Here is a 12,667-nt window from a genome sequence, read left to right as displayed (position 1 = left end):
GCTCTCCCTCTGTCTTGTTTTTCCCTCTTATTCCTCATGCCTGTACACCTAGAATGAGCCTTTCAAAACCTTCCTTCTAAGGCTGTCATCTTCCTAACCCATGGATCTGCCATCATTACCCTGCTGAAAAACCTTCAACTGCCCCGAATTCAAATTCCTTTTAAGACCCATAACTCTCATTTCTCACTGCAATTGTTCCTATCCCTCCCTCAACATAACACACACACACACACACACACACACACACACACACACACACACACACGCGCACACGCGCTCTTATACTCCAGGCACACCTATCACAGGTGCCCATATTACTTCTTCCAGCCGACTGTCACTTCCCCAGGTTCTTCTACTGTAAAAAGCCCATCCATTCTTCGAGACCAAGCTCCCATCCCTCCTCCTCCACAAGGCATGCTCCAATCCCCAGATCTGTCTGACTTCCCCGTGTTCTTCTAGTTAGTTCTCTGTATGGCAATACCTCTAATTGTTAGCAGCCATGGCCTTACCTGTGCTAATTTTGCCCGTATACACACAACTATCTCAACACTAACAGCACAGGTCAACAAACCGTATTCACTTTTGTAGTCAAAGTTTCTACCACTGTAATTCACATATCTTATACAGAGGACAGGCAAATGTTTCCTCAGTTGAAGAGGAACAAGAATCCCCTTTTACAATTTATCAAAGCATTTACAATTATAAGAATTTACAATTTACTTATAAGCATTTACAATTTATCAAAAGTTTTTCATTCAACAGAATAAATACAGGAAAATGACAGAACAATTGTAACTAAACAACAAAGAATGAATACTTTGTTATTTAAAGTACAAGACTTACAGTACAATGTAAGATGCTCAAATTCACTCATAAAGAAATGCAAATTCAAACTAGACTTCACTATTCACCTATTAAATTGACAAAGATTTAAAACTGATAACACCAGTGTTGGTGAGATTTGGAAAACTATACACTCTCAGACACTGCTGATGAAGTAGGAATTGGTGCTACTTTTTGGAAGACAATTTGGCAATACATATTCAAAAATGCACATACCTGGTGAACCAGCAATTTCCCTTATAAATATATACTCTCTGGCTAACGCTCACAGAAAAGTTACATGTACAAGGATGTACACTGAAGCATTGTTTAAAAATAGGGGAAAAAAATTTAAATGCTCTTTAATGGAGACTGACTCAATTGTGCTGTATCCATAACATGGAATACTTCCCATCTGTTAAGAAAACAGGGAAACTCTACCACCTGATATGGGAATATTTCTAAGATGATCAAGAAGCTTCAGTTGAGCATGATTCCATTTGCTTTTCATTTTAAGTACACAGAGTGGATACATAAACACACACAATGTCACACTAAAAAAAAATCAGGATCACACGCACTAAATATACAACTTTGTAACAGACGTGCATATACGAAATGTTTACATATACAATTGTACATTTATATGTATAGAACATTTCTAGTAGGAAAAACTAAATAGCTATTACTTATGAAGCACAGGGGGTAGGGGGGTGACACCATTCTACCCGGCTGGATCTTTTTTTTTTTTTTAATCGTGAAAATACATAACTTGTTGATTGTTAAGAACGAAAATTCTCTAGATCAAAATGATACCTTTTATGTCTGATATAAGACTGCTCAAATAGGAGCCCTAAACAGATGAAAAAACATTAAGAAAGGGCTTCCCTGGCGGCGCAGTGGTTGAGAGTCCGCCTGCCGACGCAGGGGACGCGGGTTCGTGCCCCGGTCCGGGAAGATCCCACATGCCGCGGAGCGGCTGGGCCCAGTGAGCCATGGCCGCTGAGCCTGCGCGTCCGGAGCCTGTGCTCCACAACGGGAGAGGCCACAACAGTGAGAGGCCCGCGTACCGCAAAAAAAAAAAAAAAAAAAAAAAAAAAAACCACTAAGGAAAAGAGAACACTCCTACTCCAATGACTCCGTATTCCATCAAGCCCAGTGGTCCTCAGCAAAATTATCCACAGTCCCATTACGGACACTCTTAGCAACAGAAGGCCAGTAATGCTACCAACCTCCCGCCACCAGAGAAGCCTCCATGAGCCCTTCCAGGACTGCACCACAAGCAGACACTTCTCAAACATGCCCTTCATTTTCCTTGGGCAAGGGCACATGTGTCCTACCCTTCCCTCCCCGTCCCAAAAAGCCCTCTTATTAGTGCAGGTGCTACTCTCCAATGTTTAAAATGACAGCCAGCTGAATGATAAATATCAAGTGTTAACCTGATAACAGATAAAGGATATTCCTCTGGGAATATTTCCACTTTAAATTAGGGAATCCAGCTATTACCTTAATCTAAAGGAATGAATTCAACAGTGAGAACTGCAAGCAAACCAGAAGAAAAGGAAAGTAATAATTTGAGGACATGACCTCCCTTTGCTCCTGCTAAACGTGCCCAGTCAAAACCTACCTGTCATCTAACGCTGGAGATACACTACCCTACCCACTACAGCACCGACATTAACTATACCTGACTTAAAACCTCAACTTCCCACCTTTAAGTACTTATTTGACCAACTCAGGCTATTCTTCTAAGAGGCTAAGAAGACAGGTAAAGTGAGCCAACCATTCACTACCAGTGAGCTCACACATAGACAGCAACATATTTGAAAACAACAGATCTTCCTATAAAATCAAAAATGCAATTGTACTCTATTCTCTGTCCCCTCTTCTGAAGAAAGAACAAAGAACCAAGAGTCAGGAAAACATGTGCTAGTCCCCCAGACCTGCTTATTCTGAGGCACTGGTTAGTCATTTATTTTCTCTCCATCCCTTTCCTTCTCTAAAATGAGAGATGAACTATGTCAATGTTTCTCAAAGTGTTTCTACTGCATCAGGATTACCTGGAGCCCAAATTAAGAAAGGGGATTCTAGAGTGTCACCCATACCTACAGAAAGAGAAGTATCGGAGCTAGGGAATCCCACAACTTTGACAAGTTCTCCTGAAAACTGTTTGAGACCCATTAGTTCCTCAGGTCTCTACTTGACCTAATTATACGCTAGTTCAAAGAATCCTAGACCTTCCTCTTTTGGCAAACCCATGAAATAAAGAGGAAGATACTGGACAGTAAATGTTTAAATATCACTGCTATCATCCTCCTTGCAACTTCAGTGATTCAAACATTTACTGAAAACCTAACAAGATATTGCGATACTGAATCACAATATCCTAGTATTCTTGCTGAGGATATGAGCACACATGCATACAAAATGGTCAAGGGGACTGCTAAACCTAAATCCAAGAGCTTAGATGTCAAATACTGTTTACATATAATAGTCACAGCAATCAAGAATCATGTTTCTATCAGAAGTACATCAGTAAAATAATGTGACCCAAAATTCCTTCACTACTAGAAGTTTACATTTTTTCTAATCTGACTACATATGTATATACTCTACACACTATGTACTAATAGTCTATTTCAATTTGTACACCATAGTTCAAAAGAGTAATTTGCTCAAAAGAGCAAATATGGAATATAAACTTATTAATTAGTGCAATAAGTTGTCTTTTCAAAGTTCATTTCTGTAAGTTTCTTCCAAAACATTTGAAAGTGTGACAGGCAATGTTTCATAATCCCCCCCATTCTCTTCTTTCAGTAGAAACAGATTTTCAGCCAAACAGCCACATACTGAAGACCACATATCCCAGCCTCCTTTGCAGCTACATGTGGCCACCTAAGTTCTGACCAATAGGTGTGAACAAAAGCCACATATGCAACTTCCAGGTTTGTCTTTAAAGAGGGGATGTTCTCTCCCCACATCCTGTTCCTGGACTGTGAATGTGGTGAGGAGCTGTCTTGAACTATATAGGAAATGGTGTCCCCTTAAGCATAGGAAAACAAGAGAGAAGGAACCAAGGTCCCCTATATCTTGGAGCCACCACATCAGGCTTAGACTACTTATATGAGAGAGAAGTAAACTCCTTGTTTAAGCCACTGTATTTAGTCAGAACATAGATCCAATCTTGTGTTCCAACTACATATAGAAAGACTGTTACTAATATTACATAACAGCTACTTACCAGCTCAGTAAAGCTGAAACTCTAATTATAAATTCTTGGGTAATCTCACTACTGAAATTATTGCTACTGTACCAACTTACATTTATATGGCATTTTACACTTTTTGCAGAACACCTCATTACAGTATCTCATTTCACATTCTCAAAATCCTGGGCAAGGTAGTGGGTGCTCTGCACATTTGGATACAGGACACTAAAGCTCAGAAGCTACTTTGCCCAAGGTTGCACAACTAAGGAGTGGTGCTCAGGCAGGATTTGGCACACAGGTTCCTCATTCCATCATTTCATGTACATGTACATTTAGCTACACCTGTTATGTGCCAGGCATTGGGGTTACAGAATTATTCCTGTCCAGATGGACCTTACAGTTTAGTGGAGAGAGGGAGAGACAGACAGTAAATGAGTAAGTGTACTTATGCGTACATATGAATAACTGTATAGCAACTTTTAGTAATGGCTGTCAAAAAAAGCAGAGTCTGTAAGAATGCATGGCCAAGGAATCTTACTTAGACTGGGGTTTGGGGGAAGGCCTCTGAAGAAGTAGCATTTATGCTGAGACCATAGGATGAGTATCAATGAAGAAGAGGAAAAGAGGGAGAAAGCTATTAAGAAATGTAAGTGTGCTATCTCAGTCTTCACAAGAACCCCATGGTAAGTACCATCAACCCCATTTTACAGATGAAGAAACTGATACTTAGCAAAATCACTGTGCCTTAAGTCCACACTGCCAGTGAGTGGCAGGACCAGTTGAGATTCCAGACCTGCCTGACTCAGGAGGCTCTGCCTGGCACCATCTCACAGGCCAATACTCTCTCCACAGTTATCATGCTTCCTCAACTGCTATCTCTAACTTGCTATCAAGCAGATTTTGGATCGATGTCACAGTTTGAGCATCTTCTTACCCAAATGCATGTGCTAAAATGCCAACCTTAACCACAAATATCCATAAAACTTAAAAAAATAATAAACTCTTTCTAGTCGAAATTTTATACACTTAGAGAAATAAGGGGATTATTTAATGAACAGGTATGTTATTTAAAATAGAGATGATGCCGAAACCAGTTTCATTCATGTTAAACCAGTTCACTAAGCCCCTCTCCACAAAATCAATTTGAACAAGCAATCCAATTATGGGGAGATAAAACCGAAAATGAAAATTCATCAAGAATAAAGATACATTTTAAACTATTATGCACTATATATCAGATATGGGCACATGTCCATCAAACAAACAAAACTTTAACAGTATGACAAACTTTGAAAAGTCACCTTCTAGAAGAGAGGATACATAGCTCTGGGAGAAAAATCAATTGCTGAAAAGCCAAAATGGTTCTGTACTGGCAAAAAGTACGCCTACAAGGAACCACATTATCTTAGATGTTCTCACCAATAAAGAATTTTAACTTGTTATACAACTCTGGAAGTACAATTTCAAAGCAAAACCATAACTTTTAAAAAACACTTAGCTGGTTTATACAATGCAATATTTCCAAGTCATTTTGTTTTCATATACCAAAAAATGAAACTAAGGCTGCCTGTAGCCACTAGGTTAGGAAACAAGACTTGTCTCTAACTGCCTAATATGAGCCTTAAATTAATTACTTTAGCCATGTGAAGTCAACATTTCACTTTCACATAACCAATGGTAAACTTTACAGCTCTACCTGAACATTATAGCATTGACATAAGGCAAGATTTCAAATGATTTCTTTATTTAGAGGCAACTGGGGAGAAATTTTAAGTAATTTAAAATAATCTGATGATTTTTCCAAGTAATTAACCACAAATTTCAACCCCCTCCCCCAAAATTTTTAATCCAAAACTGTGCACGCCTTGGGTTATGAATTACTATAATTTCTCTAGCCATCAAAACATTGCCCATTGTCAAAATGACAGACGGTAAGAAGTCTTTCAAAAAGCAAAACCACTATGTATACATGTAAGGCGCTCACTACCAAAAGTAATAAAGTCACGCATTTCACCTCACAGGACAAAGCGTGTTAGTGTCAAGCTTCAAGTGACGTTTGATAGTTTCAAGTAATATCTTTACTTCTAAACAGAAAATAGTGATTCTTAGCTCACAGTTTAAATTACTGATAGTAATACAACAAAATTCTAGGACTACTAAAATTTTGGGAGAGGAAAGTCAAGTTCTTTATAAAGTCTCTGGAAGTTTTGGGGTTCTGCTGGGTTTAGATAAAGTTTTTCTGGGGGGGGATAAAAAGAGAAACTGCTGCGGGTGGGGGTGGGCGTGTAGGAAATGTGAAAGTTCTTTGAGACACGAGAAAAGTGAATGTTAAAGCAAAGAAAATTTGACACACACCTTACCACAAATAAAGTCACAAATGAAGCCACCTCTTCTATTAAGCTTATTTTTAAGATCATGTAGAAGGCAACTAATTCCCTTCTCACTCATAATAAAGTTATTTCTATTCAAGTTTTCTCCCCATGACTAGACAACTGCCAAGCATCAACATGCATGTGAAAAACTTCTAAGCTTTTTTTGTTTTGTTTTCAAGTAGTACCCAAGATTCATTACAAATTAGCATCTTCTTTCTTTGTATAGTTTCAAAACAAAACATATGCCAAAGGTCACTCTCACCACGTATTATAACAAGTTATATTAAATTTGGTTTCACATGAATTTGCAGCTCTACAAAAAAACCTATGTAAATTCTTTAAATACCAGTTGTTGCACTTACCACACTCCCCACCCGCAAGCAACATCTCTAAGTCATACACACAAAAAAAATCTACATAAATGAAACTAAGGGGCAGACATCAGATAAAATTCTAGAGGAGGAAAAATTCTAAGCCAGGGGTTTTTTTTTAACATCTACATTCCCAAACAAGACACTGCATTACAATGGAACATTTTCATTTGTTTTGAATGTTAGTGCCCTTAAAAGAGGCTGGATTAACTCAATTTTTGAATCCCCAGGACACAGTAACTATGTATGTTTGTTAAGTTTTCATAAGTCCCACCAAAAAGTCGTTAAAATAAATGTAAGAAACGATCTTAAACCGAAATACCATATTCCAAACAAAAACAAAGATCTCACTAGATCACTCAGTCCATCTCCCACCCCTACCAATAAGGACCATCCACTCACTTAATTCTACTCAAATCCATAATCTTTTTTAGATTTCAAAGGAGTGAGTCTTCACCTTACAGACACAGGAGTGACCCTTCCTTCCAGGATAATTAACTTCTGAGCTTATGCTTCTTATGAACTTTTTATACTCAGTTTTACATTACAACTTGCTGTAGACAATGACAGGACTCAACTTTTTGGCAAGGTTTGAAGTCTAAATGAATTTGGACAGCCACCATAAACATCACTGCTATTCCAAGGCAAATCCTCCAAAAGCGCCGGGGTACTTTAAGTGTAAGTCATATGTATACTAAAAATCTTATTATAACTGAGTGAACTTTTTTCATAACTGCAGTCTCTTTGAAACGATCTTCTTCCGTTTAAAAACTTAGCACCTGAAATTTTAATTCTCTTTCCACATTTATACTCTAGCTGAAAAAAATACTCATAACTTATCAAGATATGAGAAGTTTACAAAACAAAAGCTAAAGGTAATTCCACTGAATTATGAAAACGCACCCAAAATCAAAATATTAAATATATCCATTCTTAAATACTTTGTATATGTAAAGTGTAAGGGATCACAGAGAAAATCTTAAGTACTCAAAGATAAAAAGTAACTAAAAATAACTTTGCACAAAACTTTCTTATGACTCATCAATACTTACATGACTATAACTAAATTTAAGTGTGAACAAAACGCACTGAAGAATATTTTTTAATTCCTTCCATTCAGAAATTGTCTACGTAGTTTGCTTGGGAGCGGGGTGAGGAGGGGGGGTGGTGAAGCTGACAAGTTAGTTTCATTCAGAGGCCCTCACCTCAACCTTTCCTTTCCGCTTCCGCAAACCACAAAGTTAATTCCATGCACAACTCTATACGTGGACAGAAGCTCTAGGTTAGAACCCTGAGTCATTACACACAGATCTCTCCAAAATTTGCAAATATTTATAATAATGAGTTATAATACCCTAGTGATTAAGAGCCCAGGCTGGCTACAGGCTCCTGGTCCCAGCTGTATGACCTTGGATGAGTCACCGCTCAGTTTCCTCATCTGTGAAATGGGTAACAGTTCCTACCGGGAGGATAACCGACTTAATTAATACACGTAAGGCCCAGAAGAAAAGTGCCTGGCACTATTCGTCCTAATCTTCAAATCAGTGTGAAAACAATGTTATAAGGTGTATTTTCTGACAACTTGGGCAGAATTCAAGAACCAAATGGTGCTGGCATTCAAGTACTGCACCTAGATTACAAGATTCACATCATCCAAGGGTTGGACGACAGGCACAGAGAAGTGGTCAGAGTCACTCACTCACTAATTCTGCCATTTTTAACTACTTCGGACTAGGGAGGGGCCTTTCGCTAGGTGTGAAGCTATTCAGCAGCTCCGGTGGCTCTAAGCGAGAGTGGGTCTGTGCTTATTAACAGACTTGTGAAGTTCCGTTGCAATACCCAGGTATCAATTATAATTTACGCATCCTCAGCCACCCATTCCTCCGGCTGCTAAACAGGTCATCAATCCACCTCGAGTGGCCGGGCTCACTTGCACTCACTGCACAACTTCGGAGCACGCCGAGTGCCCTGGCTCCAGCACACACCCCAAAGGGCCGCGCGGGGACCAGGCTCGCGACCTTCCCCGGCGCCTAGCCCGGCAGCCAGCCCCATTTTCTTAACCCGCGCATTGTCCTTGCGGAGAAGCCCGGCCGTTCCCACACTGGTGGGGACCAAGAGGAGGGACGAGGGAGGAGCTGGGGGAAGAGGATGAGGAGGAAGAGGAGGAGGAGGAGGAAGACAACCTCCTCCCCTTCGCTCGGGCGACCAGTGAAGGTCTGGCGCTTTCTCCGGCCCCTAGGCCCCGGCTCCCGGGAGGCTGCGGCCCCATCTCCCACCCTCCGCAACTTTCCCTCCGCTCGCACCCGCCTCTCCTCCGGGACCGGGCCTGTCGGGCTCCCTCCCCCGGCGGCCGGCCCCGGGCCGCGGCGCCTCCTCCTAAAATGGCAGGTCCCTCCCTCCGCCCGGCCGGCCTCGGCAAGGGCCCGGTTGCAGGCCGCGGGGGGAGCCGGGCGCCGGGCGGGGCCGGGGCCGCGGCCGGGCCGGGCCGGGCCGGACACTCACCGGGATGATGGCGGGGCGCTCGCGCCGTTCCCTCCGGTGAGTCTCTGCCTCGGGCTCTCGCCGCTACGCTCTCGCCGCGGCCTCCGCAGCCAGCGCCGCCCCGGCCTCCTCTCTCCGCCCCCGGCGCTCCCGGCTCCGCGACCGAGCCGCAGCCTCCTCAGTCTCTCTCCGGCTCGCGGTTCCAGCGGCGCCCGGGGCCGGGGAGGCGACAGCCCCCTCCCCGGCAAATACCGCAGTCCCCGGACCCCGACTCTCGGCGGCGGGGCCGCGAGGCCCGGCCCGGCGCGGAGGGCGGCGGCGGCGAGGCCGGGCGCCGAGTCGCGGCCGCTGCCGGTGGCTTCTTCCCGAGAAGGATTTTGTAAATCTCACAAAATGGCGCGCGCTCCAAACCTGCGCAGCGAGAAGCGCCGGGGCCCGAGCGGCGGCGGCGGCGGCGGCGGCTCCTCCGCCAGGAGAGCCCGAACCGCCCGCCCCCGAGTCCCCGCACAGACAGACAGACACACACACTCACACACACACGCACGCACACTCGTCCTCGCACACGCTCACTCACATACACACTCTCTCACACTCACACCGGTCCCGCCCGCTCGCCGGCGGCGGCAGCGGCACCAACAGCAGCAGCAGGAACAGCAGCAGAAGCGGCGGCGGCGGCGGCGCCCGCACCCCCCTCTCGGGGTGTCCGCTCCCTGAGCCCGTCCCGGGCCGCGATCAGCAGCAGCGACGGCAGCAGCCTCCCCGGATCCCCCCGCCGCTCTTGCCGCCGCCACCCCCGCCTCACTCCAATGGGGCTTTTTATTATTATTCGGGCGGGAAGCGAAAGGGTTTAAAAAAAAACCAACCAACAAAATGGCGACGGACCGACCCGGTCGCTATAGCAACTGTCAATCAAAACGCAAAACCCCGGCTGACGTGCTGACGTCCACCTCCCGCCCCCCGGCCCCAAGCCGGAGGGCGGGGCCTGTTGCTCGGGCAACGGCAGATTCCGTTCCCTCCTTTCCCTCTCCCCCTCCGTCCCCAACCAACCACCCAACCCCCTCAGGTCACGTGAAGGATAAATTCGGAGTTCGGGCCCGCTACGAGTGTCAGAGGAGGGCGCGTGATTCGCTCGGGGGAGGGGAGAAGAGGGGGATGGCCGGGCCGAGGTAGGGAAGGGGAAGAGGAAGGGGGGCGAGGCGGCGGCCCGGCCTGTGCGCGAGCGCCCGCCTCTTCCCCGGCCGCCCGGCCGCGCCCCGCCCCGCTCCCGCCGCGCCCGCGCCGACTGCGGCCCGCAGAGCGCGCGCGGCCCCCGCGCCACCGCCCTCGGAGCCCAGCGCTTCCGCGTCGTGCGCCCGCAGCCCCGCCCGCTCCGGGGGGAGGGGGGCCGGGCTCTGAGGCCGCGCGGGGACCCAGGGAACCCACCCCCCGCGCGACCGGGCCGGGGGCTCTCACCTTCATCCCCGGGGAGCGCGCCAGCCGCGCACGTCCGCGGGTTTAAGCTGTTCTTCGAAGGGCTCGCGTGCCCCCCTCGCCGGAAAATGCCCACGGAGGCTGCGGCGGGGGGTGGGGAAGAGGCCGCCTCCGCGTTTCAGACATCTCAGGAATTCCGGACGCTTCGCCCGCATTCAGGATGCCCCTGCGGCTGACACCTTGATTAAATCCTGTCGCTTGGTCTTTGAGGCGGCCAGTGTAAGCGTACAGAAATTATGGACGGAGCCATCATAAAAACTTTAGGCGGTGCAGGCTCTCCCAGACATTCCCACGGATTTAAACCCCCCCCCTCCCGCCTTTCCGGGCACAGCCTTCCTTCCCCGTCGGAATTCCCCGAAAATTAATCGTCTTAAGCTGTTACTGTATCTTTGTCCAACTCCCTGATTTTCTTTTTCATGTACCGTCTCAGTTTCCAGATTCTAGATCCGCCCACAATTTATTAATATTCTGGCCTTGGTTTATCTTTGTTTTATCTAGACCTTCTGCCTGACTAAATACTGCGAGGTGTGCTCCCCAGGCATTAAAACCTAGGTATGCTAGTAGCCCTCCTGTGCTGACCACTGTGTAATTAGTAGACAGCCACTGTCTGAAATTAGGTTTTGTACCAAGCCTAGTAAAATGGCATTTAATATTATGATAAAAAGGATATTATAGATATTATTTTACTCTTAGTCATCAGTTTATGGATTTATTTCTAAGCTTGTTTTTGCAATCTTATGATAATGTTCATATCAATTTTTTCTGAAGCTTAAACCGTTCATAAGTACAGTGACTGCAGATACAATCTTACAGGTGTAAAGAAAAACAACCCCATGGCCCATATGGGAGAAGAATCTAAAAAAAGAGCGGATGTATGTATATGTCTAACTGATTCACTTTGCTGTACACCTGAAACTACCACAACATTGTAAATCACCTATACTCCAATAAATAAAATGTTTTTCATCTTTAGTACAAATCAAAAGAAAAAAAAGGAAAAACAACCCCATTATAAATACTGGTCTCTATCCTGTGTGACTGGAGAAAAGACACTTGAGTTTTTCCAACAAACGTTTCCCTCCTACAGTTATTAGAACCTTGATATACTAAGGCAACCATTCAAATTAGTACAGGCCATGAAAGAAACCACTCAAGATAAATTAGGCAAAAAGTAGGCAAATAACTTACTTAAGACTAATTCTCATGGTATCAAAAGTTGCCATGACTATCAAAAGTTCTTTTAGAGTGCCGACTTTTTCAAAATTAGTAATGCAGTCGAAGTCCACATTCAACTTGATTGTTTTGAAGGAAGTGGCGAAGAGTGTCCCTACTGGGGTGAGAGATTGCAATCGTGACTCTGCCCAAACTTACACTTCCACCTATACAACCAACTCCTTCCTCCCTCCTGCTTCTCTTCTCCCTGCTCCCACCGCTGAACCCACCCCTGTTCAGCAGTTTCACTTCTATCAGGACACTTAAGCATCTGCAACCTTTAACCCTAAATTAAATTTGAGTCAGTTTTTTATTGCGGGTGGGGCTTCCCTGGTGGCGCAGTGGTTAAAAATCCTCCTGCCAATGCAGGGGACAGGGGTTTGAGCCCTGATCCGGGAAGATCCCATATGCTGCAGAGCAACTAAGCCCGCGAGCCACAACAACTGAGCCCGTGAGCCACAACTGCTGAAGCCCGTGCTCTGCAACGAGAGAAACTACCGCAATGAGAAGCCCATGCACCACAACGAAGAGTAGCCCCCGCTCACTGCAACCAGAGAAAGCCCTTGCGCAGCAACAAAGACCCAACACAGCCAAAAATAAAAAGTTTATTTTTTAAAAATGTTTATTGCTGGTAATGAAGGAAACTTGCATAAGTAATCTTCTAGATAACCTGAAAAGAATATGACAGTGTCTCAAGAAATGTGCCCTTGTCTTCAGTCAAGTCCACCTAG

The 12,667-nt window shown here is 45.0% G+C and overlaps 1 protein-coding gene across 8 annotated transcripts in view; it reads right to left on the bottom strand.

Annotated features, from left to right (window-relative positions):
* DYRK1A (dual specificity tyrosine phosphorylation regulated kinase 1A) overlaps nt 1-11,170 on the bottom strand; it is a 145,851-nt gene extending 134,681 nt beyond the window's left edge. The window contains exon 1 of one of the 8 annotated variants that reach the window (XM_067035080.1): nt 10,707-11,170. The gene's annotated coding sequence lies outside the window, so the exon portion shown is untranslated. Of the gene's footprint in view, nt 1-9,275; nt 10,239-10,706 lie in introns of those variants that run through there. The other 7 variants (XM_067035076.1, XM_067035072.1, XM_067035071.1 and 4 more) reach the window with 7 other exon arrangements.
* Nucleotides 11,171-12,667: the final 1,497 nt, after the last annotated feature.

The sequence above is a fragment of the Kogia breviceps genome, chromosome 5 (genome assembly GCF_026419965.1).
Source record: "Kogia breviceps isolate mKogBre1 chromosome 5, mKogBre1 haplotype 1, whole genome shotgun sequence".
NCBI lineage: Eukaryota > Metazoa > Chordata > Mammalia > Artiodactyla > Physeteridae > Kogia > Kogia breviceps.
This window is presented reverse-complemented; position numbering and strand designations above follow the sequence as displayed.